We start from the raw sequence: 27,612 nt of genomic DNA, 5'->3' as shown, positions 1-27,612 counted from the left end.
GTCATTGTATCATATTAATGAAGTAGAGCTTGCCACTTCTCAGCACCGAGCTGACAATGAGTGTTGTTTTCGGGCACCTGCTGGCTGCTAGTGATGACCACTCCAATCTTCAGTCGGGGGGTTGTTGAAGGAAGGGGACACATTTTGAGTGCACATCTCATACTGGTAGAAACGCAGAAAAAAGAAACCATCAAGCCTACAATTGCTCCGTTGTTTAAATCAATAAGCAAATTTCAAATTGATCATTTCTAATGTTAAAACTATTTAAGAACTCTTTCAATAGGACTTGACTAATATAAAAAATATAGTAATGTGATTTGCACTACGCAGGACTTGATTGAGCTTAAATAAAAACATTACATCTGAAAATAACTTGTGCTTACCCCCACTTACAAGGAAAGGGTCAAACTTTGTATTCGTTCTCATAGCGTGTTAGAAAATGTAAACAGCAGTTGGAGAATGCCGAAGTCGATCATCCTAGCATGTTTAACGAGAGCATTTCTCATGTAAGCTACTTCCAGTCATAGATCGTTTATACTGTTCTCAATGGTCCGTATCCCAGCCTGAGACCACGATCCAGTGGCCGACGGAGATGTTTTTCAAAGTAATATGTTATTTGGAATATTAAAACAATCAAGTTAAATACATGTTTGGACACACAATATTTTTCAGTGACTTCAACAAGTAGTCTGTTTACAACAAAAATACAATCTGTGTTAGGAACGCTATTTTAGTCCGATTTAAAAAAGAAATTAAAATGGTATTGAGTGCTGACAAGAGTTTGGTATCAGCTGTTGATTTCATTGAAACAATCTTTATAGTAAAATGAACACATTTATTCCTCTGGTCGTGTATTGTCTCGCTGACTGCTATCCATCTGGAAGTCACCTAAAGGATAAGGCACTGGCCTCCTAAACCAGGGATTATGGTTTCGTCAGTTTTTTTTTAAAACAGTGTGTGTGTATTTGTTCTTGGTCTGTGATATATGTGGTCTGTGTTTATAGATCTTGGCACGTTGCACCAAGTAGTCGTGGCCAAGTGGTTAAGGTGATGGGCTTGAACTCTGTTGGTGTCGTGTCCCTTTTTATGTCTTCGTTGTTAATTCTTAAATGTCTGTTAAGCTTAAAGGTATCAATTATTACTTGCTGTACATTAAATTATTCCAAACTAGTATTTGCAAACACATTACAAAATTAAATGGTGTGGAATAGAAACAAAGAAGGCTTTGACCTCGACGTGATTTGAACACGCAACCTCCTGATCTGGAGTCAGACGCGCTACCGTTGCGCCACGAAGTCCTGCCGTAATGCATGCTTGTTGTGCAATGCTAGAGTGCACAGCAAGCATGCCAAAAACATGCTAATTCCGATTCTGATACTAGGAAAACACTCGGTATCACCAGGGTCATGGGAAACAGCCGACTCAATATTTGTTCGTAGTCAGCAGGGCTATGAAGTTGTCGGAAGTGTGTTTGATTCTCAGCTTAAAAGTAAAGAAAACATAAAACAATGCGATTTGCTTTTATAATGTTTATTATTTGAAACGTGGGCATAAACACAGTTGTACTGGCTGGGAATCGTCTCGGGTCAATTACTTGGAAAGCAGCTATGCTGACCAATATATCACCAACGGGTGAAAGCTGGCAGTAATGAGTGACACAGAAGACGGATTCTCTCAGCGCGTCTCCTGAATGCGCACTGGCACAAAGGGGCTTTGCTCATCTAATGACGTGACAGAATGCAATAATGTATTGGGTTAATTTACCAACAAAAGAAACATAAATAAAAGTGTATGTATTTTTTGTGAATAAACTATCTTGCTTCTACGATGGGACCAGAGACCTTAAATCCGCAATCTAATGATCGGCCAAACCCAGAACTACCTTGTCTTGACCAGGGAGTCATATTGTAAAAACAAACTGAAATGTTTCCACTGGGGATCGAACCCAGGGCCTTCTGCGTGTAAAGCAGACGTGATAACCACTACACTACGGAACCTTGTCAGAAAGTGAATTTTGTGTTTGAAACGCATTGGCAATTATTAACATTACTATGAACAAGTGATATTCTAGAAATGAAACCGAATCAGACACCGTCATGCCGGGAGTAGGGAAGTTGTTTTACCCACATATTTGTTAAGACTATACTTTCAGGGATCATTTCTATAGTTTGTTTCTAGCGAAATGCGTTTCTAGTGTCTGGTCTCGCTAACCATAATGAGGAGTTACAGTGTTTTCTTCTGAGCGCGAAGCGGGACTTGAATGCTACTTCCCTGTAGCTGTTATTGATCATTGATGAACATTCCGCTCTCTTTTGGGATCGAGCCCCACGTTGGACGTCCTTTTTAAATACAAAATGTAGATGTTTCTTCGAGGCAACAGAGCAATGTCTGATTCTGTTCACACTGTATACAGTATTGCAACAAAATTACTTTTTGGTCGTTGTCATATAGCAATTGCTATTGTAAAATGCGTGCATCGTTTATAGTTATAACGATATTGAAATAAATAGTCTTACTTTTTTGGGTTGGCTTCAAACCGTTTCTTTTTTAACACTTGTCATTACATCATTCATGGAGCAACAGTTGGTATGTGCGTAATAAACCCGATCGGGCCTTGATATGACAACCCTAGGCTGTGCTGAAATAAATAATGCGGTTTTCTGCTATAATGAACGCAGGTTGTCAGGATGGTCGAGTGGTCTAAGGCGCTAGACTTAAGGACTCTGTCTTTCCAAAGAATTCTGTGTTCTGGTCTCCAAGTGGAGGTGTCGGTTCAAATCCTACGCTGACAGTTCAATTTTATTTATTTTTAAAAGGAATAAATGTGTTCATTTTACTATAAAAGATTGTTTCAAGGAAATCAACAGCTGATACCAAACTCTTGTCAGAACGCAATACCATTTTAATTTCCATTTTAATTCAGACTAAAATAGCGTTCCTAACACAGATTGCATTTGGTTGTAAACAGACTACTCGTTGAAGTCAATGAAAAATATTTTGTCCAAACATGTATTTAACTTGTTTTAATATTAAAAATAATATATTAAATTGAAAAACATCTCCGTCGGCCACTGGATCGTGGTCTCAGGCTGGGATGCGGACCATTGAGAACAGTATAAACGATCTATTAGTCGAAGTAGCTTACACGAGAATTGCCCTCGTTTAACATGCTAGGATGATCGACATTGGCATTCTCCAATTGCTGTTTACATTTTCTAACACGTTATGAGTACGAATACAAAGTTGGACACTTTCCTTGTAAGTGGGGGTAAGCACAATTTATTTTCAGATGTAATGTCTTTATTTAAGCTCAATCTAGTTCTGCGTAATGCAAATCACTTTACTGTATTTTTATATTAGTCAAGGCCTATGTAAAGTGTTCTTAAATTGTTTTAACATTAGCATTGATCAATTTGATGATCTGTTTTCTTTTCTCCCAATACGGTATGCAAAGTATGCAACTTTTCTGCCCACTTTGATCATAGGCAGTTTTATCCCCCAGTTTCGGCAGTTTTTTCCCCCAGTTTCGGCTGAAAACCGTATCTGGGAGAAAATTTAAGAGTTTCGAAACGCATTTGTAAAGGCATCGGATTCTATTGTTGCCAAGCTGTTGAACGTTTCTCATAATACACAGGTTTACTGGGGTGAAAAAAACGCAAGTCTTGTCAAGTTGAAATAGCTCAGTTGGGAGAGCGTTAGACTGAAGATCTAAAGGTCCCTGTTTTGATCCCGGGCTTTCAGCAAGTAGCAAGACTATTTTTGTTTTGTATTATTTTGAACTGAAAAACAGAGAAGATTTTTTGTTCTGTGTAATTGGAAGAAATAACGTATCAGAGTGCCATTCTCTAATGTGATTAAGAAATGCAAAAACTTCGTCCCTGGGTGGGCTTGAATCAACAACCTTTCGGTTAACAGCCAAACGCGCTAACCAATTGCGCCACAGAGACCAATCTGCTAAACTGAACCTGAGACCACATCTAAGAAGAAAGCAACACTGGGCAGAAAAGTCTATGTAATCACAATTAAATGCATGCAACCCAATGCAAGCAAACTTCAAGCCTTTTATATTTATTCCCATGTATGTAGTCTGCCATTTGCAAATTCAATAAATAAATAAATCAACTAAATAGCAAATTTTTCGACCAGAGGTATGTTTTCAGTTTCTTCAAAAAGTAGTCTCAGCTCGTTGATTCAGTCGCTTTAAAATCCACCTCTGTGTCCCGATGCAGCAGCGCTGTGTGCTGTGCCTCGAGCTTGTTTGACGAAGCAGGAAATGCAAAAATGCTAAAACTTGTTATTGCATCACATGACAGACTTAAGGTATACTTCAACGTCTTGGCTGTCTCAAGTTAGTTTGTATTGTTAATGTAACACCTCGTTGTTGCCCAGTCATTGTATCATATTAATGAAGTAGAGCTTGCCACTTCTCAGCACCGAGCTGACAATGAGTGTTGTTTTCGGGCACCTGCTGGCTGCTAGTGATGACCACTCCAATCTTCAGTCGGGGGTTGTTCAAGGAAGGGGACACATTTTAATTGCGTATCTCATACTGGTAGAAACACAGAAAAAAAGAAACTATCAAGCCTACTATTGTTCAGTTGTTAAAATCAATAAGCAAATTTCAAATTGATCATTTCTAATGTTAAAACAATTTAAGAACACTTTAAATAGGCCTTGACTAATATAAAAATATAGTAATGTGATTTGCACTACGCAGGACTAGTTTGAGCTTAAATAAAGACAATACATCTGAAAATAACTTGTGCTTCCCCCCACTTACAAGGAAAGTGTCAAACTTTGTATTCGTCTCATAACGTGTTAGAAAATGTAAACAGCAGTTGGAGAATGCCGAAGTCGATCATCCTAGCATGTTTAACAAGGGCATTTCTCATGTAAGCTACTTCCAGTCATAGATCGTTTATACTGTTCTCAATGGTCCGTATCCCAGCCTGAGTCCACGATCCAGTGGCCGACGGAGATGTTTTTCAAAGTAATATGTTATTTGGAATATTAAAACAATCAAGTTAAATACATGTTTGGACACAGTATTTTTCAGTGACTTCAACAAGTAGTCTGTTTACAAAAAAAATACAATCTGTGTTAGGAACGCTATTTTAGTCCGATTTAAAATGGAAATTAAAATGGTATTGAGTGCTGACAAGAGTTTGGTATCAGCTGTTGATTTCATTGAAACAATCTTTATAGTAAAATGAACACATTTATTCCTCTGGTCGTGTATTGTCACGCTGACTGCTATCCATCTGAGTGTCACCTAAAGGACAAGGCACTGGCCTCCTCAACCTGGGATTGTGGTTTCGTCAGTTTTATTAAAAACAAAGTGCGTGTATTTGTTCTTGGTCTGTGATATATATAGTCTGTGTTTATAGATCTTGGCACGTTGCACCAAGTAGTCGCGGCCAAGTGGTTAAAGTGATGGGCTTGAACTCTGTTGGTGTCGTGTCCCTTTTTATGTCTTCGTTGTTAATTCTTAAAGGTCTGTTAAGCTTAAAGGTATCAATTATTACTTGCTGTACTTTAAATTCTTCCAAACTAGTATTTGCAAACACATAAAAAAATTAATGTGAAATAGCATCAAAGAAGGCTTTGACCTCGACGTGATTTGAACACGCAACCTTCTGATCTAGAGTCAGACGCGGTACCGTTGCGCCACGAAGCCGTGCCGTAGAGAATGCTTGTTATGCAATGCTAGAGTGCACAGCAAGCATGCCAAACACATGCTAATTCCGATGCTGATACTAGGAAAACACTCGGTATCACCAGGGTCATGGGAAACAGCCGACTCAATATTTGTTCGTAGTCAGCAGGGCTATGAAGTTGTCGGAAGTGTGTTTGATTCTCAGCTTAAAAGTAAAGAAAACATAAAACAATGCGATTTGCTTTTATAATGTTTATTATTTAAAATGTGGGCATAAACACAGTTGTACTGGCTGGGAATCGTCTCTGGTCAATTACTTGGAAAGCAGCGATGCTGACCAATATATCACCAATAAGGAAAAGCTGGCAGTACTGAGTGACACAGAAGACGGATTCTCTCAGCGCGTCTCCTCTGAATGCGCACTGGCACAAAGGGGCTTTGATCACCTAATGACGTGACAGAGTGCAATAATGTATTGGGTAAATTTACCAACAAAAGAAACATAAATAAAAGTGTATGTATTTTTTGTGAATAAACTATCTTGCTTCTATGATGGGACCAGAGACCTTACATCCGCAATCTAATGATCGGCCAAACCCAGAACTACCTTGTCTTGACCAGGGAGTCATATTGTAAAAACAAACTGGAATGGTTCCACTGGGGATCGAACCCAGGGCCTTCTGCGTGCAAAGCAGACGTGATAACCACTACACTATGGAACCTTGTCAGAACGTAAATTTTGTCTTTGAAACGCATTGGCAATTATTAACATTACTATGAACAAGTGATATTCTAGAAAGGAAACCGAATCAGACACCGTCATGCCGGGAGTAGGGAAGTTGTTTTACCCACATATTTGTTTAGACTATACTTTCAGGGATCATTTCTATAGTTTGTTTCTAGTGAAATGCGTTTCTAAAGTGTCTGGTCTCGCTAACCATGATGAGGAGTTACAGTGTTTTCTTCTGAGCGCAAAGCGGGTCTTGAATGCTGCTTCACTGTAGATGTTCTTGATCATTGATGAACGTTCCGCTCTCTTTTGAGGGTGGAGGAAGAAAACAGGCTGAGTGGTTCACGACATTTTATAAATGGTAAACAAAAGATTTAAAAAAGCGTTTTAGATTTGTTAGCATCGTGATATGTGATATGTATTACAAAAGAAAGTTTCATTAAGATAGGATATATTATCTAGTTTAAGTGTGGGTTATTAATATTAATTAACACTGGATTTTTGTGTTTTAAGTGACGCCTAGTGGAAGAGAAGTTTATTACATGCATTTGCAGTCCGAAACTGGAGCAAAATAACACCGTGTAACAATTATTATTATTATTATTATTATTATTTTTTTGGTTCCTGGGTAGTAAGTGTTATTTCCTAATTGCTTATGCCTCAAAAGTATAGAAAATGGCTATTATTCCCCACAGACTTTGCTTTTGTGACCAGGACAGTGATACTTTGAAATTTACCTATTTTCCAGAACATTCCAGATAGATTCAGTGCTGAGTAAACTTGGAGTAACTTCTAGAACTTTCTAGAACTTTCCAGTAATATAAATAGTTGTATAAATACAGGGGCCGTAAGCCCACCAGTTCAGTTTAGTTCCAGCTGCTTTTTCCAGCTTCTTCACCCGTCAAGATGGGCTCTGCTTCTGCCACAATGTGACCAGCCTGTTCGAGGCAATCTGAATCGCCTGTAACCAGATTGAGTGGCGCCTCTTCATTGACAGCTCATCCAGGAGCATCAAAGCCGTGCTGCTCCATAATGGTAACAAGTACCCGTCTCTTCCCCTGGCTCACTCGGTGCACCTCAAAGAGGATTACAACAGCATCAAGACCTTGCTGGACGCCTTGAAGTATGATGAGTACGGCTGGGAGGTCATAGGAGACTTCAAAATGGTGGCATTCCTGATGGGTCTCCAAGGCGGTTTTACCAAGTTTCCCTGCTATCTTTGCCTTTGGGACAGCAGGGACACCAAGGTGCACTACCAAAGGCGGGACTGGCCACAGCGGATCGCGTTCTCTGTGGGGAGGAACAACGTCAAGTGGGAGCCACTGGTGGACCCACGGAAGGTGCTGATGCCACCACTGGACATCAAATTGGGCCTTATGAAACAATTTGTCAGAGCTCTAGATAAGGATAAGTTCGGGGCTTCCTGGGCAATCACAAGGCCGAAAACTATGTGGAGCTGGTTGAGACTCTGGTGAAGAACTACGGCACAATGGGCTGTAGGATGTCCCTCAAAGTCCATATCCTTGATGCTCATCTTGATAAATTCAAGGAGAACATGGGAGCGTACTCGGAGGAGCAAGGCGAGCGCTTCCACCAGGATATACTGGACTTTGAATGCCGCTACCAAGGACAGTATAACGAGAACATGATGGGAGACTACATTTGGGGGCTGATTCGTGAAAGTGATTTACAGTATAATCGTAAATCTCGAAAAACTACTCACTTCTAAATCTTTTGTAGTCATTTTTGTATTACTTTAGTATAAATACATATTAATTTGGATTCATATGTTGTTTTTTTCTGACTTTATGTGAACGAAAAGACACAAATTCGCCCGTTTTCTCATTGGAAATAGGTAAATTTCAAACTATCACTGTCCTGGTCACAAAAGCAAAGTTTGTGGGGAATAATAGCCATTTTCTATACTTTTGAGGCATAAGCAATTAGGAAATAACACTTACTACCCAGGAACAAAAATTGTGTTACATAGCTATGTTACACTCACATTTTGGTGCATGTGTCGGTTTAGTTGGAAACAGTATTTTCTTATTAGAAATGACTGTTAGTATAACAAGGAAACTGCAAGCAAGGACTAAAAACACCAGAATGACTATGAGCTGGCTGAGGCTGAAGATGAAGGGTGTCCTTTGTTGAGGGTAAAATGGATAAATGTCATTGTAGAATGTCATCTTTCAATGAGCTGAAAACAAACACGGAACAGTGCAAACAGTTATTCAGTACTTCTCGCTGAGCAGAACACTAACATGCTGTCTGCAAACGTTATTTGTCTTTGTTCAAAATAAAGACAGGGAAATCAAATAATGGTTTTTAGCTGGTTGACTAGTCATTAAAATGTGCGTCCCTGAACAGCTTCTAATGTGTTCAAACTGTATACTACTTTATCTTTATAATATTTTTTAAAATATTATATTTAATATTATTCTAGGCAAAATATGATTAAACCATCGCATTGTATATATATACACATACTATATATATATATATATATATCTATATATATATAGATATATATATACAAAACAACACAACTAAAAACTTACCTACCTTTTATCCAGTGATCTCTGTATATTGGGCAATGGGAATTTATTAAGATCTCTCCGGGGAGCAGTGATGTGCATGAAAAGAGGGTGAGTTTTGATCCTTTCTCTTTTTTTATAGCAATGTTATATTTACTTAGTTTGTGCAGGAAATATCTGGGGAATTTTAATTGCAAGATTTATGTAAATACTTTGTGACCCCCCCCCCCCCCATACCCGCTTCTTCAGGAAATCCACGATTCACTCTGAAGCAAGAACTCGGCTCAAAGTGTTCTTTGTCTTCTACCCGGGCCTGGGGGCCAACTGTGTCTGCTGGTTTTCATTCCAACTGAGCTCTCAATTACTTAGACCGTTAATTGAACTGATACTTTGCGTAATTAGACCTTTTTAATTGTTTTCAGCTCTTAAACAGTTACAGGGTTCAAGTTATTTCTAAACTGTCACAGCTATCTTGAAATATGCAACTGTTAAGAGCTGAAAACAATTCACTGGTTGCCTACAAGGGCTTGAGAGGAGGCGAAATTGAGAGTGAGACAAGGAAGCGATTTTGAGAGGGAGACAAGTTGAGAAGATTTCTCTGGTTGCTTACGAGGCTTGAGAGGGGGCGAGATTTGAGAGTTTAAGAGTGAGACGAGTTTGAGAGGGATGGCGAGATTGAGGGATGGAGTTTGGGAATGGTGCTTAGTAACATTGAGGTTAGATACTGATAGCAGGACGAGATAGGGTGGACGAAGAGTTTTCCCTTCTCGTCGGGTCAGGCAGCATCCTCTGGCTGCTGGGCGACGTAGAGAGGGAGACATGAGAAGAGCAAAGGATTAGATATAAACACTTTCCACCGGGTCAGGCAGCATCCTCCGACTGCTGGGCGACATAAACATGAGAGAGAGAGAGAGAGCAAAGTTTAGACACATAACATACAACAAATCTAACTCTCACTCCCCGACGGGTCAGGCAGCATCCTATGGCTGCTGGGCGTTTAGTGGAACAAGAGACAGGAAGGGGACGAACAGGACAAAAGGACAGATCCTTCACAACTCAGTGCAGCATCCTCAGGCAGCTAAGCTGGCAGCTGGGCGGCGTGGAGAGCTTCGGAAAAGCTTCTCGGGTCTGTTTAGGAGAGACGAAAAGAGAGAACCCCCCCCCCCCTCGGTCGGGGCCCACTCGGCAGGTGGAGGCATGGCCTACTGCATGAGGGGGACCTAAAATGGAAGAGAGGAGATGGAACAGCAAGGTTGAGGCCTGGAAGGCTTAGTGCATAAGCAGCAGAAGAATAGGATGTGGCCGGGGTCCCCTCAGGCCGGCGAGGAACAGCCGGGCGGCAGTGGTTGAGACGAGAGGCCGATGTGCGGACAGTGCGATATAGAAAAAGAGCATGTGGCCGCGGTCCCCTCAGGCCGGCGAGGAACAGCCGGGCGGCAGTGGTTGAGGGAGCCCTGTGCAGACAGTGCGATATAGAAAAAGAGCAGAGGTGGGGAGGAGGAGGAACAAAAAACAAACACAGACAAGGAAGCGGAAATAGTGTTGGGTTAAAGTAGAAGGGGGGGCTGGAGGCAGAATTGGTACTGGATTATTATTATTTATTTCTTAGCAAACGCCCTTATCCAGGTCGACTTACAATTGTTACAAGATATCACATTATTTTTACATACAATTACCCATTTATACAGTTGGGTTTTTACTTGAGCAATCTAGGTAAAGTACCTTGCTCAAGGTACAACAGCAGTGTCCCCCACTGGGGATTGAACCCACAACCCTCCAGTCAAGAGTCCAGAGCCCTAACCACTACTCCACACTGCTACCCTGGATACCTGGAAGATCATTCCTGATGGAGGAAGGGGTGAGGTTAAGCGGTAGCCTGAGGGCTGTGATAAAGGCAAGGAGGTGCTGAAGGTTATAGGAGGTGAGAGAGATCTGATTCTGGGCACAGAATGTGGAAAGGAAGACCAGGCAGTAGAATAAGAAGAGCGAGTGGAAAGGGTGAAGGCATGCTCCCTGAAGCTGCAGGCCGACTGGAAGAGGAGAGTGTGGAGTTTAGTGGAATCAGCTGATTGAAAGGAGGAAATGCCGTGGGTTGGGGTCTGCTTCTGGGACCAGGCTGTGTTTGTTTTTTTTTACTGCAAGGTGTAGTATTATGTAGTAAAATTACTACAGCTGGCCAAAGTCCAGTAGCTGGGTGCAAGGAATGGTTCACAAGACCTCATGGTTGAAATGGCTTAACGCTCTGTCTATCCATTGTATTCCCCTTGATGTCCTGGTAACTGTTGCCTTTTTTCCCCACTGGTAAATCACTGATGCTGTCATGGTAAGTTCACAGGGTGCACTCTGTTCTTCAGGAGTCCTGCAGAGGAAGTGCTTCACAAGAGCAGTTAGACATAGTACTTCCATGGTCAGGTCATTGAATGGACACAGCAGCCTTTCCTGAGGGTAGAGATTAAAGTTATTATATTTCTTGCTCTTATTGTATTACTTGTATTGTAACACTTGAAATGTATTTGCTTACGATTGTAAGTCGCCCTGGATAAGGGCATCTGCAAAGATAAATAATAATAATAATAATAATAATAATAATAATAAAGAGTGAAGTATGTCTATTGATATGGGGGGGCTCTTAAGGATCTCTCTGAGTGTCAGCAAACTGATGGGATGGATAGGAGTGTTGGAGAAGGGACGGAGATGAGGTTGCAGAAATACTGAATTCCGGAGGCTTTAACGGTAGTGACGGCAAAGTGAAGAGAATCCCTTGCATGGGCGATGGAGGCTACAATCCGAGTTCATTAAATCGGAATGGGATGTATTTTGTTTTGAGTGCAGAAAGTTGTAAATGTTTTCCATCCAGTGGTAATGAAGATTTGGTCACTGGAGCACTAGCGGGATCAATGCCCGCATTCTCCAAATAGTTTTAATGTATCTGCGTATTTAGTCCCAACGCATTATGGAGATACATACAGTGTGACAATTCTTTGTAACAGAGACGCCCACCCTACACGTGTATTTTAAAGCCCAGTCTCCTAATTTGTAATATTCCCCTTCCGAGAAGCACAAAGGGAGATTTTTTTATATTTTGTTTAGCAATTGAAGAGTTTGTGTTAATTGAGAATAAATATAAATGGCTTGAATTTTGCTTTAATTTGTAACGTGTTTGTAATGAAATATCAGTTTTTGTGGTTTTTACCCATCGTTGTACTGTATACTAGCTACTGTTGCATGTCCATGATTGGGCTAATCAGCTTCCCATATGGTCTAGCGGTTAAGATTTTTGGTTTTCACCTTGGCGGCCCGGGTTCGACTCCCGGTATGGGAACGGCTTTGTTATTGTCATTTTGTTACAGAACTGTGGTCATGTGTAATGTGTTTTCATTATGATAATAAAGCTACAGTTCCTTGAAATATATGTATATATATATATATATATATATATATATATATATATATATATATATATATATATATATATATATAGCTCTGGAAAAACTTAAGAGACCACTGCAAAATTATCAGTTTCTCTGGTTTTACTATTTATAGGTATGTGTTTGGGTAAAATGAACATTTCTGTTTTATTCTATAAACTACTGACAACATTTCTTCCAAATTCCAAATAAAAATATTGTCATTTAGAGCATTTATTTGCAGAAAATGACAACTGGTCAAAATAACAAAAAAGATGCAGTGTTGTCAGACCTCGAATAATGCAAAGAAAATAAGTTCATATTCATTTTTAAACACCACAATACTAATGTTTTAACTTAGGAAGAGTTCAGAAATCAATATTTGGAGGAATAACCCTGATTTTCAAGCACAGCTTTCATGCGTCTTGGCATGCTCTCCACCAGTCTTTCACATTGATGTTGGGTGACTTTATGCCACTCCTGGCGCAGAAATTCAAGCAGCTCGGCTTTGTTTGATGGCTTGTGACCATCCATCTTCCTCTTGATCACATTCCAGAGGTTTTCAATGGGGTTCAGATCTGGAGATTGGGCTGGCCATGACAGGGTCTTGATCTGATGGTCCTCCATCCACACCTTGATTGACCTGGCTGTGTGGCATGGAGCATTGTCCTGCTGGAAAAACCAATCCTCAGAGTTGGGGAACATTGTCAGAGCAGAAGGAAGCAAGTTTTCTTCCAGGACAACCTTGTACTTGGCTTGATTCATGCGTCCTTCACAAAGACAAATCTGCCCGATTCCAGCCTTGCTGAAGCACCCCCAGATGAGTCCAATTTTCAGCTTTGCCCAACACCTGGTCGTCTAATGGTTAGACGGACACCTGGAGAGGCCTACAAGCCACAGTGTCTCGCACCCACTGTGAAATGTGGTGGAGGATTGGTGATGATCTGGGGGTGCTTCAGCAAGGCTGGAATCGGGCAGCTTTGGCATGAATCAAGCCAAGTACAAGGTTGCCTCTCAACTCAGATTAAGGTTGATACTGTATAAATGCAGAACCAATCGTTCCTGATGGATGAGACCATTCATTTTTAAATACATGTAATTCGATTTTTCATTTGGTATTATTTGTATTGAGGCAGGGAGACTGCAGTTGTTTCTAAGCGACAATGAATCTGGTTTAAAATTCTTAGGATTCGTGTCATACGACTTTGTGTCATCAAAGCTGTTTCTGGTGACGTCCAGTGGATTATATTTGGAATATTTGGTTCAGTCGTTCAGTATTTTCTCAAATAAGACACCAAATCAATTAATATGACAGCTAGTTTTCTTGCTTGCTATTTATTAATTTATTTATACATTTATAATAAACATGTATTCATTTCTACATTTGAAAATATTTATTTCTAAATGTATTTATTCCTCTTTGCATTTGTTTAAATCATTTATTTATTTCTACCAAATAAATTTTTCATTTATTTATATTTATTTAAATGAGGAACTACAATTAATCAGAGTTCAAAGATTTAGACAAGGAAGCTACATGCCACTCTTGTGTGCAATTCCATTCTATGGTATCGACCAAACAGGAAGCTAGAAATTTTCAAAAAGGAAATCGAAAATTTCTAGAATCGAGCAGCACCTTCAGGTTTTCAGTGAAAGCTGGTCAGGCTTGGATGTAAGCTTAAAAAATGAATGCATTTCAACTTCGTGTGCTCTTCAAGAATGTCATGTTTCAAGTCCAAACCACTGTATTATTTTTTTTCTCTCCTTCGGTATGTGTTTTTTTTTAAACATAAATAGTTTGTTTAATATAAATGGTGTGGATATCAAACTGCTTGCATTCCCTGGTATGTTTTGACGTTGACCAACATGTGGAATCACATGATTGGAAGATGTCCAGTTATTTAGCTTTTCTGTTTGAATAGTCGCTACACACCCTTAAAAAGCAGACGGAAGAGGAGGAAGAAGGAGAATAATAATTTTACCTTAGTTTGACGACTTATATCTCATTGTATATAAGAGGTATGTACGCTTTTTTTTCACATTTGAGGTAAGTAAAGTAAGGAGTTTTTCTAACTTGTGCGAGGAACTACCGTTCCTCTCAATTGCAACAAAATTACTTATTAGTCATTGTCAAATAGCAATTGCTATTGTAAAATGCGTGCATCGTTTGTAGCTATAACAATATTGAAATAAATAATCTTACTTTTTTAGGTTGGCTTCAGTTCGTCTCTTTTTTTACAATTGTCATTACGTCTTTCATGGAGCAACAGTTGGTATGTGCGTAATAAACCCAATCGGGCCTTGATACAATAGACAACCCTAGTCTGTGCTGAAATAAATAATGCGGTTTTCTACTGTAACAAACACAGCTTGTCAGGATTCAATTATGGTGTTTCCGAGCTTTTGAACGCTTGAACCACCAACCTTTCGGTTAACAGCCGAACGCGCTAACCGATTGCGCCACAGAGACCAAACTGTTAAACCGCCAAAGCATACGGGAGTGATTACACCGTGTAACATTTTTTTTTTTTTTTGGTTCCTGGGTAGTAAGTGTTATTTCCTAATTGCTTATGCCTCAAAAGTATAAAAAATGGCTATTCCCCACAAACTTTGCTTTTTGTGACCAGGACAGTGATATTTTGAAATTTACCTATTGTCCAGAACATTCCAGATAGATTCAGTGCTGAGTAAACTTGGAGTAACTTCTAGAACTTTCCAGTAATATAAATAGTAGTATAAATACAGGGCCTTAAGCCCACCAGTTCAGTTTAGTTCCAGCTGCCTAAGTGGATATATATCTGCATTTTTCTGAGATGGCATCAAGAGCCTGCAAGCATCCGGCAGACGCATTTTGCTATGTATGCGGCCAATTTATTAAGACGAGCGAAAAAGTACTCCGTGGAAGCATCTGCTAAGATGTGTGAGGCCTACAAGGCATATTTTGGCATGCCTGTCGGGGATCAAGACAAACCCTGGGCACCTCATTTCACCTGCGAGCACTGCAAAAAAACTCTGGAAGGTAAGATGGACAATTGTTGCTCGGAATTTTATGTTATAAAATTTGTTAATTTTTAAAATTGTAAAGGTTTTTAATTTTAAAATGTTTTACAATTTTCAATGTTATTGAAAAAATATATCATATATGAAAAATGTTGCGAGAATCTCTTACACTTTAGTCATGGGTGAAATAAATGTATTTTTGTAGGATGGTACAGAGGGGATAAGAGAGCCATGAAGTCTGCTATCCCAAGAATTTGGCGGGAACCCACTGACCACTCAAGCAACTGCTACTTCTGCATGGTGGACCCTGCCAAATGTCTGACTGGCAAGAATGCACCTGCTATCACGTATCCGGACCTTCCTTCATCCATCGCCCCAGTGCCACACTGCCATGAGCTCCCCGTACCCACTCCTCCGGAGAGAGAGCAGCCGTCTTTAGAAGAGAGCAGCAAGTCAGAGAGCGAGGAAGACGTTGTAGATCCAGATGACAATTTCAGAGGTGGAGCTGAGGAGAGAAACCCATACTACCCCAACCAAAAATACCTCAACAACTTGATTAGAGATCTTGGTCTCACCAAGTCTAATGCCGAGCTTTTGACGTCTAGGCTCAAGCAGTGGAACTTGTTGGATGAAAGTGTGCAAGTCGCAGATCAGAGGAAGCGTCACCAACCTTTTTCCAGCTTCTTCACCCGTCAAGATGGGCTCTGCTTCTGCCACAATGTGACCAGTCTGTTCGAGGCAATCGGAATCGCCTGTAACCAGAATGAGTGGCGCCTCTTCATTGACAGCTCATCCAGGAGCCTCAAAGCCGTGCTGCTCCATAATGGTAACAAGTACCCGTCTCTTCCCCTGGCTCACTCGGTGCAACTCAAAGAGGATTACAACAGCATCAAGACCTTGCTGGACGCCTTGAAGTATGATGAGTACGGCTGGGAGGTCATAGGAGACTTCAAAATGGTGGCATTCCTGATGGGTCTCCAAGGCGGTTTTACCAAGTTTCCCTGCTATCTTTGCCTTTGGGACAGCAGGGACACCAAGGCGCACTACCACAGGCGGGACTGGCCACAGAGGACCGAGTTCTCTGTGGGGAGGAACAACGTCAAGTGGGAGCCACTGGTGGACCCCCGGAAGGTGCTGATGCCACCACTGCACATCAAATTGGGCCTTATGAAACAATTTGTCAGAGCTCTAGATAAGGAGTGGGCAGCCTTCAAGTACCTTCAAGACTTCTTCCCTAAGCTGTCTGAGGCAAAGGTCAAAGCCGGTGTCTTCGTCGGACCACAGATAAAGAAGATCCTGGAGTGCAATGAATTCCCCAAGAAGCTCACTAGTAAGGAGAAAGCGGCTTGGAACAGCTTTGTCGCAGTGGTTCGGGGTTTCCTGGGCAATCACAAGGCCGAAAACTATGTGGAGCTGGTTGAGACTCTGGTGAAGAACTATGGCACAATGGGCTGAAGGATGTCCCTCAAAGTCCATATCCTTGATGCTCATCTTGATAAATTCAAGGAGAACATGGGAGCATACTTGGAGGAGCAAGGCAAGCGCTTCCACCAGGATATACTGGACTTTGAACTCCGCTACCAAGGACAGTATAACGAGAACATGATGGGAGACTACATTTGGGGGCTGATTCGTGAAAGTGATTTACAGTATAATCGTAAATCTCGAAAAACTACTCACTTCTAAATCTTTTGTAGTCATTATTGTATTACTGTAGTATAAATACATGTTAATTTGGATTCATATGTTGTTTTTTTCTGACTTTATGTGAACGAAAAGACACAAATTCACCCGTTTTCTCATTGGAAATAGGTCAATTTCAAAATATCACTGTCCTGGTCACAAAAGCAAATTTTGTGGGGAATAATAGCTATTTTCTATACTTTTGAGGCATAAGCAATTAGGAAATAACACTTACTACCCAGGAACAAAAATTGTGTTACATAGTGTTAGCATGGCGAGATGCTGCAGAACGTGATCGAGGGAGCAGAACTCAGCCGAACCTGAGACCACATCTAAGAAAAAAGCAACACGGGGCAGGAAAGTCTATGTAATCCATTATGGCAGCACAACATACTTCGTTTTGTTAGATAACACCCTGGGAGCCCAACAGAGCAGTGTGTGTGAATAGCTACAACGGAAACAAAATACTTACGATTCAAATGGGAATCTTCATCAGATTTTAAGAACACATTTGATATACTTTACACTGCAAAGGAGGAAGGCAGACAATGCAAATGAGACAACAGGCTCGTACTTTTAAATCATACGAGAAACTTGAACCAATTAAGCTTTTACCCGTAAAGCAGTCTGGAATGAGTTTGTAATTTATTGTAACACTTCACTGGAGTACAGCAATTGCATTATATGAAAGTGCTCCTGTTTATTTGTCTCCGGCACCGCTACCAGTGCCACTCAGAGTTGGAGGGAGACGGTCGGCCACTTGCACATAAAACAGTACTTTCAGGGATCATTTCTATAGTGATTTGCTAGCGAAATGCGTTTCTAAAGTGTTTGGACTCGTTATCCACGAGGAGGAGTGAGAGTGTTCATTTTTGAGTGTGAAGCAGACAGCGAGTGTTGTTTTCGACCAAATGCTCGCTGTTATTGATGACCGTTCCAGTGTTCCTTGGGGGGCTGGAGGAAACGGACATGTTCTGAGTGCGTGTTTTATCAAGAGCCCGCCCTACATGTGTATTTTAAAGCACAGTCTGCTAATGTTTAATATTCCCCTGACTGAAAAACTGCAGTGCACCCTCCATCGTATGTCTTCCGAGAAGCACAAAGGGAGATTTTTTATATTTTTTTTAGCAATGGAAGAGTTTGTGTTATTTTTGGAATAAATATAAATGGCTTGAAGTTTGCTTGCATTGGTTTGAATACATGTAATTGAGATTAGACTTTCCTGCCCAGTGTTGCTTTCTTCTTAGATGTGGTCTCAGTTTCGGCTGAGGAGATCTGTCTCTGTGGCGCAATCGGTTAGTGTGTTCGGCTGTTAACCGAAAGGTTGGGGGTTCAAACCCACCCAGGGATGCTGTTTTTTTGCATTTCTTAATCGCATTAGAAAATGGCACTCTCATACGTTGTCATTTCTTCCAATTACACTGAAGAAAAAAAAAAAGTGCTCTGTTTTTTAGTTCAAAATAATACGAAACAAATATCGACTTCTTGTTTGCCGAAACCCAGGATCGAACGAGGGACCTTTAGATCTTCAGTCTAACGCTCTCCCAGCTGAGCTATTTCGGCTTGACAAGACTAGTGTTTCGAGATAGCATTCTTTTTGGCAATCGTCTTTTTGTCACTCCAGTAAACCTGTGATGAGAAACGTTCAACATCTCAGCAACACCATAATAGAATCCGATGCCTTTACAAATTTTTATCATATTTTTTTCTTGGCATGTGATATTTTGTAGATCTTGTTATCTGCTATGTCCGCTCACGCTACACTCAGAAGTGCTGGGTTAAAAATAATCCAACATGGGTTGAAAGCCAACCCAGCGCTGGGTTACTATTGCACCTTCCCAACGCTGGGTTATTGTAACCCAGCCAGTTGGGTTAAAGTTATAACCCAGCTTGCTGGGTAAAAAACAACCCATTTATTGGGTTATATTATATCACTGCTGGGTTAAATTAACCTTCATAGTTGGGTTGAAAATATAACCTGCTATTATTTGATGTAAATGATTTGAAACTACAATTCCTAATAAGGTGGTTGTTGTTTTTTCTAATGCAGCTTGGAAATCAATCCAAACCGTGTCTTTATAAAGACATAATCTGAGATTGGTTTCCAAAACTCATTTGAAAAAACAGATGAAGCTTATAATTTACAAGATAATAATGGTTTTGTCAAGTTCTTTACATCAAATAATTACTTCTGAAACACAAAAAAAGCTAAATATAAGACCTATACAGCATGTATGTGTGTATATATGTATATTTTACTTTGTTTGGACAGGTTCAGAAAATACTGTTCATTTTTTAGGGATCTACTACAGTATTGATGTACTGTATATGGAAAACCTATAAATAATCAAGAACTGAGAACTCAAGTGTTATGAGAAACGATATGTTAACATAGAAAACTTTAAGTAACACTATTAAAATATTTGTTGCGCACCAATCAAAATACAATCTTAATGAAAAACTGCAGAATAGCTATACACTGTAAAAAAAAAAAAAAACACGTAATTTTACGGTAATTGTTTGGCAGCCGAGCTGCACGGTGAATAATTGTAAAATAATAATCTGAACCGTAAATTGAATTACGGTTTCATTTGTAAAATAAATGGTTATTTTCATTGAAACACTACAGTTTACAACCGTAAATGTACTGTAAAAAAACTTAATAAATATAATTTTCTCCGTGATTCTACTGCAAAACTTCGTAAAATGTTCTTTAAAAAACATTACTATAACATTACCTCACCCTAGTTTTACATACTTACATTGTTAATTAACTGTGAAAAAACTGTAAAAAATGTTTTTTCCCTTTCATTTTACTTCAATCTTCATTAACAAATAGGTTATACACTTTTATTTAGCAGTTTACTACTGTGGAATGATGGTTTATACATGTTATAATTAATGTTAAATGTAGTTATTAAATAAGTTGCATACTTTTATTTAGTAGTTTACTACTGTGGAATGATGGTTTATGTATTTTATAATTGATGTTAAGTTTAGTCATTTCACTATGGAATACATTCATTTTCAGGTTATAGTGTCTACGATTTTGTAAAAGCTCAAATATGTGCTTAATTATTAGTTAATTTACACTAAGTGTTAAACAGCAGAAAATAAATAATAATGAAAAAAAAAAAAAACATTAACAAGTATTCCTAAAGCTTTCAGAATTGTATTACAACTTCTCATTGAACATTTTACTGAGCAAATACAAAATATACATATTCATTAGGCAAGATAGCTTCTGTGTCATGGAGCCCCTATACAACCTTTTGAAAATGTAGGAATTGACAAAAAATGCTCAATCACTCCTCAAGCTGAGTTATTATTTTAAATGTTAACATACCAGCTGCTAGGATACCAACAATGGTAAGCCTAGTACACAATAAAACAATAAAACCATATTAAAATATACTAAAACTGGCTACCGAAATGTGCCCTCACTTTCTCTTAGCATATTTCTACAGACAAATCAACTATTAACAGATACCAAGTGTTTTCCGCAATAATATTGATCCAGGCCTTGTTGGACTCGGACAGTTCTCACAAACAAGTCCATGGTTCTTTCACAGCCGTAATAATGAAGTCAGTAGCACAACAGATGTTTTTGTTTTTAAATAGTGTTCAAATTTTTTTTTTTTTTTTTTTTTTTTGATTGAGCAGGCTAGGGCTGGGACCTGATCAAAAAATAAATAAATAAACAAACACCAGTGACGACCCGCCAATCACACTTTACAAAACAGAATGTTATCGCTTTTTGTTGTTTTTGTAAATATCCAATTTCTCCTACTCATAAAACCAAAAAGCGATAACATTCCGTTTTGTAAAGTGTGATTGGTGGGTCGTCAAAGTTTTGATCAGGTCCCGGCCTAGGAGTCAAATGTCAAATGTGGAGAAGCTGCTTTGTGCTGAAGTTGACATGCTGGCGAGAAAAAAAAATGAAAACAGGCTTAGATAAAAAATAAAAAAAAGAAATGTATATTTTTTCTAAATAACCGGCAATTTTTGGTCTCCCTCTTTTCACCCTAATTTGGAATTACCAATTCAACTACTCCGTGCCACTCATGAGGGATGAGACAAAGCATGTGTCCTCCGTTACATACGTCAAAGCCATACCTATTTTTTGCACATCAAGCCCAGAGCTGCCACAGCCCAACTAACACTTTGATCGAAGGATTCAATGTAGCTGGAAACTGCTAACACCCTGAACCTACAGGAGTTGCTCGAGCTCTGTGAATTGAGGGAGCCCTAGTTGATTCAAACCCTCCCTACCCCAGCGATGCTCTGCCAATTGTGTGCCACCCCCAGTGCAAACTCTCTGCCATGCTGGACAATGGCACAGGAGACCACCTCGCTCTCTCCTATCAATGCACTCAAGGTTGAGGCCTTTGCCAGATATGCCACTCAGGAGCCCATATTTCAGAGTGCTTATATGATCTATAAATAAGATATACCTAGCATTACAGCTTACTGCAAGATTACTTACCTTTGACATAACAATTGCATTTTATTCTCTCCATTCAAAATCAGCAATTGCAGAAATGAGGGAAAGAACTCTTGGATTCACAGCATATTGCCTCTTATGTGGCTTCTGTTCGACCTTTGTCCCTTTTTAAAGGGTAACAAAGGGTATTTTATATGTGTGTGTGTGTGTTACATGTTCCCATGTGTTGCTACAGCTGTTTAGGTAAGGTGTGTGTATTATGTTAACATATCAAACACTTTTTTACACTTCTAAATTGCAGCGTTCTCTTGTTCCGTTTCCAAGATGGCTTTGTATGGCCTTGCATGTATTTTTCAGAAAAAGAGACACAATTAGTTAATTTTAACCGGCCTTTTATTAATTAAATTAGCAATAATCAATGTATGTACATCCAAACAGTAAACATTTCTGTCATTTGTTAAAGGATTATGTGATGTAATTGCCACATTATTTTCTCTCATTCAACAATTCTAAATAAAAGTATACAATATGATATAGGCAAGAGACAAAATACAGGTTTTCATATATATATATATATATATATATATATATATATATATATATATATATATATATATATAATAAATAGGTTTACTGCCAATTAAGCACATGAAGAAAATTGACGGAACTGTAATATACTCACATGTGACTGTAAAGCTGGCTAGGAGTTTTCAAACTTCTATTGGCTTGAGGACCATCAGGAGATCATCATCTTTTACAAATCTGAAATCATCCAGGGTTTCTACACCCAGGTTTTTGAGTGTGTCCAAAACAGAATTCAGCACACAGGTGGTAAGGTTTGGCAACACAGAACTAATGTCGGAGATTACAATAGAATCCCCAGTGCTTTCCTGTCCCATCTGTCCACAGGTAAAGAGTGTATTGGGTTCATTTAAATGTGAGTGTTTTATGCGAGAAACAATGTAAAGATCTAAAAGATCTCCTTGCACATCTCAGAATGCACATGACAGAAGGTCAGAAAGTAAACTGCCCTTTCAGTGGTTGCAACAGAATTTTTAAAGTTAAGTCATCCTTCAGTGCACATATTTCTAGACAGCACAGGAATTGATCTTTAGAACAAGTATCCCCTGCATGGGTTTTCAATCCTTCACACCAAAACCCCTTAAGTGTGACAAGTGAAAATGATGCACCAGATCATTGTGCCGATAGCTTGGCTGTTGAGTTACCAGACAATGTGACAGACTTGTACCTTAGAAATTTTTGTATGTTCTATATGAAACTACAGGCCAAATTTCTTATTCCATCGTCTACTGTTCAGATGATATAATGAAATGTGCAAATAAACCATATGTTACCAATTTTCTACCAGGCTTTACAACAGAAATTACAAAATACAGCCCATAATCATATCTAATTAGAGCACTATGGCGGTACACAACACTACCATACTCAAGTCTTACTTCTGTAATGCTGTTTGTTACCATTCTAATTCCTTCACACTTCTTTACAACAGCCTACTTTAGAAACAAATAAAAATACAATTACTTACGCTTTGTCTCGTCGGACAGCGAGCACATGCATCGCTTTTAATTGTTTAAAATATTTCCTTCCTAACTATGTAATCGTTCATAAAACAATACAACCAAATGGAGATATATATACACTTATATAGGCGTGAGCTCTTTAAATGTTTAAAAAATAACCTCCATAAACTGAGTTTAAGAATGCCTAACATGCCCTCAAAATGGAGCACATCCTGCGAGAGAAAATGGCGTTGGCTGAACAAGATTATCAAAATACTACACCTACAATGCTGCCGTGAATCCCCAAGAACATTTTGTAGAGTAATAACACTTATACTTTAAAAAATTTTTTTTTTCTTTACTGTTTAATTGTTTGCCAACATTACAACGACATGGCAATATATACTTAGCTAAGCTTCACCACTTTAAATTCTAAAAATAATTTCCTTAAAATTCAGGATTTTTTTTTATATGCAAGAATTCCTAACATACCCTACACAGTAGTATTTTTTTATTCATTGGGTAAAATTTAAATACTGCAAGTCCAGAAATATCATGGCCAAAATATTTGGTTAATTACACAAGACGACCTGCTATCCTGAAAGCATTTACTATAGGATTATTTGCGTAAAAAATGTTTCATATGTCAGATTCGCGTAACAAAAGGCTAGCAAATATTCCTGGACTTAAAGTATTATTCGTACATTAAAATTGTGTACAGAATAAAAATAAAGAGTGCAGTTAAGTCTTACTTCCATACATGCGGCTTGTTACCAGTCAGTCTTTCACACTTACATGAATGTATATACAACAAATAAAATTGCTTAGGCCTGTGCTTAGTAGTCTGGCAAAGGGAGCACATGCTCCACTTTGTAGAGGGATACAGTTTAAAATATTTCCTTCTCTTATAAGTGTTCAGCAACTAATACAACAATATATATATGTAACACGTCTGACACGGTCTTTAGTTGTATAAATGTGTGAATAACATTATCCCTAAATCTCCCACTATTTTAATTCATATTTCCTGATATGCTGTAATTAAAATACAGTTTTTTTTTTCATTTGGGTAAAATTAAAATATAATTCATACAAGTTTTACTGTTGAGCAGAGTATTGCATCGGTAAAAATAAAATGGCTTCTCGCAAACGTTGTTTCTCCTTCACACGAGGTAATGTCCAGGACATTACATCATCCAGGCTTGCTAGTATCGCAAGATTTTAGAAAGCCGAAGACTTTCTAAAAACTTAGGTTAACATTTATATTTAAAATGAATAATGCAGGTGCAAATTAATATTCAAAATGAATGAATCATCAATATGACATTAAAAAAAAGAAGTTTGCTGATAACCGGGTGGTGGCGAGCAGAGCTGTGCAGCAGTGCTGGCTCGTTATCAATGCAGCGCTTTTGAAATCGATATAAAACGACCCCAGCGACTACAAACCAAATTTGAGATAAGGGTTAAAACGAGGGGTGTCAAACTCAGTTTTCGTTTCACCCTAGGCCTCAATTACTTAATTGATTTAATTATTCATTCGATGTAACATATATATATATATATATATATATATATATATTGTAATATATTGCCCCCACTTAGGTTCGTTGCCCCTTTAAAAATAGACCCAACACACAGAAATTGGGGGTTCAGCGCACTTTTAATAATACAAACAGAAATCAAAACAAAAACAAACACCTAGCTCCTTTGGAGCGCTAACTAAACATAAACACTGGAACCTAAACTAAAGACAGGACAGCTAAGCTGTTTACCTGTAAAACAAACCAAACAAAATAAACACAGTTTTCACAAACCTTCCCTCTGGTGATACGCCTGCACACACTCGCAAGCGGGCTTTACACACAGCAGCCCTGAACAGACTGGCTGCTTTTCTTTTATACCCTGCACCTGGCACTAATTTAACAATACTTCCCAGGTGCAGGGGATAATTAACAATAAAACAATTAACACAATGTGCATTCGCACATGTTTTCTTCTATGCAGGGAGGATTAACCCCCTCCCTGCTGTGTTACACTTCCCCCCCCTTAAGTGCACAGCACTGATCGGCCATTCCAAGGCCACATACACCCCCCCCCCTTTGAAGTCCGGTGCCCAGCGGAAGGGACCGCGATCCGGCGAGTAGGGACCCAACCGGCTTGCCAGGGGCGACCGACGCATAGGCCGGTAACCTGGACGGTGCAGCAACCGGCAGAGGTGTGAGCCGCGGGACCGGCGCAGCGACCTCTGAGAGTCCAGGGGGAACACAGCGGGAGGAAGGGGGAACGCCAGTGACGTCACACGACCGCGTCGTGACGTCTGAGGTTTCAGGGGGAGCGGAGCAAGGGACCAGGTGAGCAACTGTGCCTGGTGGTGCCCCGACCTGGGCACGAGGTCGAGCACAGGGAGGTCCATGCAATCCGGCAGGGTGTCCACAAGCACGGGGCAAGGGACCGTGCCCGGCAGCACCGGACTGGTTTCCAGGGGTGGTGGTCGGGGCTGTGGAGGAGGTGACTCCCTCACCTCCTCTGGTTCCCGAGACGACAGCTCCAGCCCCTCTGGCTCCCGAGACTGCAGCTCCACCCCCTCTGGCTCTTGGGTTGGCAGCTCCACCCCTTCTGGCTCTTGGGTTGGCAGCTCCACCCCTTCTGGCTCTTGGGTTGGCAGCTCCACCCCTTCTGGCTCTCGGGACAGCTCCAGCCCTTCTGGCTCTTGGGACAGCTGCTCCACCCTCTCTGGCTCTCGGGACGGCTGCTCTACCTCCCATTTCTGGAGCAGCAGGTCCAGTTCTGTAGGCTCCCGCTCCGGCAAGCCTAACTCCACTCTCCACATCTTGTTCTGCTCTACTTGAGCAGCGGTGTTTCTGTTGATCCTCTCGATCAATTCCTTAAAATCCATTCTTTTGCTGGGTCGTAGGGGCGCCCACAGCTTCTGACACCACGTTGTGACGTATTGCCCCCACTTAGGTTCGTTGCCCCTTTAAAAATAGACCCAACACACAGAAATTGGGGGTTCAGCGCACTTTTAATAATACAAACAGAAATCAAAACAAAAACAAACACCTAGCTCCTTCGGAGCGCTAACTAAACATAAACACTGGAACCTAAACTAAAGACAGGACAGCTAAGCTGTTTACCTGTAAAACAAACCAAACAAAATAAACACAGTTTTCACAAACCTTCCCTCTGGTGATACGCCTGCACACACTCGCAAGCGGGCTTTACACACAGCAGCCCTGAACAGACTGGCTGCTTTTCTTTTATACCCTGCACCTGGCACTAATTTAACAATACTTCCCAGGTGCAGGGGATAATTAACAATAAAACAATTAACACAATGTGCATTCGCACATGTTTTCTTCTATGCAGGGAGGATTAACCCCCTCCCTGCTGTGTTACAATATATATATATATTTAAATTGCGAGGTATTTTAAAATTGATGGTTTAAACGAGCATTTGATTCAAGGTACAGTTGCTGAGCCTCATACAATAGTTTGGGGCCTGGATAGGTGTTAAATGTATCTAGCTAATTAAATAATTAGTCCAATTAAGTGAAGACTTGGGTGGGACAAAAACCGTAGGCTACACGAGGTGCACCGGGATTGAATTTGAAATGTGCAGCTTTTCTAGTTTATTTCCAGTCATTGAAATTAAGTAGGCCTATTATTTTGAGAAGAAAAGTGCAGCACAACTCATTTTAACAAATCTGAACGACATTAAAAAGTAAACACTTTTAGTTTCTTTTTAATTATTTAATTCAACTCGGATAAGCCTGTTAATTAATTTAGCAGTATTGCAGTTTTTTTAAATAACAGTTATATACATTAATATTAACGTTTGTGTCGTAATAAATACAGCTTCTGCTTTTTTTTTAAAAGTTATTTTCTTTAATTTAACGGAATTTATCATTTTGTAAACAAATTACATACGTACATGTTTTTCAGTGTACATTTCCGTAAAATTAATAGCACATATTTTTAAATAAAGTATTTTGCAGTAATATTGAAAGGTTTTTCATTTAATTAAAAAAGAACAGAACAATGTATGTAAAAATTAAGGTTAATTCCACCTAAAAATATGGCATTTTTTTACAGTGAGGTACTGGACTGTTGTACTTGTTGTGCATAGATTTGTGACATCATTATGGCTCCAAAGATTACGAAGGACCTTATTGCAACTCTTGAATTACTGGTTTTTGAGTTTGTCAGAAATGAAAGAAGTGTTTGGTAATGTTTATAAGCCTAAGTGTCACTATTTGATTCATTATGCCAGGCAAATTAGATTATATGGGCCTTTACGTCCATTTATGGTGTATGAGATTTGAGGGGAACCATCAATACTTTAAAAGTGTAGCCAACCATTGCAGGAATTTCATAAACCTTGCTTCAACTCTTGGCATTCAGCACCAGATGAAACAGTGTTGGGAGTTTTCTTCTGCAAATGTGCTAAATGAATATGCGAGGGTTCCAAAAACCAGTGTGTCTACATCATATTCTTCTTTACCAAATGGACTACAGTTTGCTGTCCTGAAATTTTGTGAACAGCATGGAATTGTCAGCCTAGAAACTAAAATATTCCAATGTGTTACATCAGTTAATATTAATTGTGTTAAATATGCTACGAAGGATGTGTTT

The 27,612-nt window shown here is 39.5% G+C and overlaps 6 non-coding genes across 6 annotated transcripts; 3 read left to right on the top strand and 3 right to left on the bottom strand.

Annotated features, from left to right (window-relative positions):
* Positions 1 to 1,226: 1,226 nt before the first annotated feature.
* trnaw-cca (transfer RNA tryptophan (anticodon CCA)) lies at positions 1,227 to 1,298 on the bottom strand. The gene has a single exon. It is a non-coding gene; the product is annotated as a tRNA-Trp (tRNA).
* A 626-nt stretch (positions 1,299 to 1,924) lies between these two features.
* On the bottom strand, positions 1,925 to 1,997 carry trnav-uac (transfer RNA valine (anticodon UAC)). Its single transcript has one exon. It is a non-coding gene; the product is annotated as a tRNA-Val (tRNA).
* A 139-nt stretch (positions 1,998 to 2,136) lies between these two features.
* On the top strand, positions 2,137 to 2,349 carry LOC131705454 (small nucleolar RNA U3). The gene has a single exon (XR_009310409.1). It is a non-coding gene; the product is annotated as a small nucleolar RNA U3 (small nucleolar RNA).
* A 3,956-nt stretch (positions 2,350 to 6,305) lies between these two features.
* trnaa-ugc (transfer RNA alanine (anticodon UGC)) lies at positions 6,306 to 6,378 on the bottom strand. Its single transcript has one exon. It is a non-coding gene; the product is annotated as a tRNA-Ala (tRNA).
* A 139-nt stretch (positions 6,379 to 6,517) lies between these two features.
* On the top strand, positions 6,518 to 6,728 carry LOC117969002 (small nucleolar RNA U3). Its single transcript, XR_009310542.1, has one exon. It is a non-coding gene; the product is annotated as a small nucleolar RNA U3 (small nucleolar RNA).
* An 11,053-nt stretch (positions 6,729 to 17,781) lies between these two features.
* Positions 17,782 to 17,996, top strand: LOC131705424 (small nucleolar RNA U3). The gene has a single exon (XR_009310381.1). It is a non-coding gene; the product is annotated as a small nucleolar RNA U3 (small nucleolar RNA).
* Positions 17,997 to 27,612: the final 9,616 nt, after the last annotated feature.

This window comes from Acipenser ruthenus, chromosome 35 (genome assembly GCF_902713425.1).
Source record: "Acipenser ruthenus chromosome 35, fAciRut3.2 maternal haplotype, whole genome shotgun sequence".
In the NCBI taxonomy this organism is placed as follows: Eukaryota; Metazoa; Chordata; class Actinopteri; order Acipenseriformes; family Acipenseridae; genus Acipenser; species Acipenser ruthenus.
The sequence above is the reverse complement of the archived record's forward strand: the minus strand, read 5'-3'. Positions and strand labels throughout refer to the sequence as shown.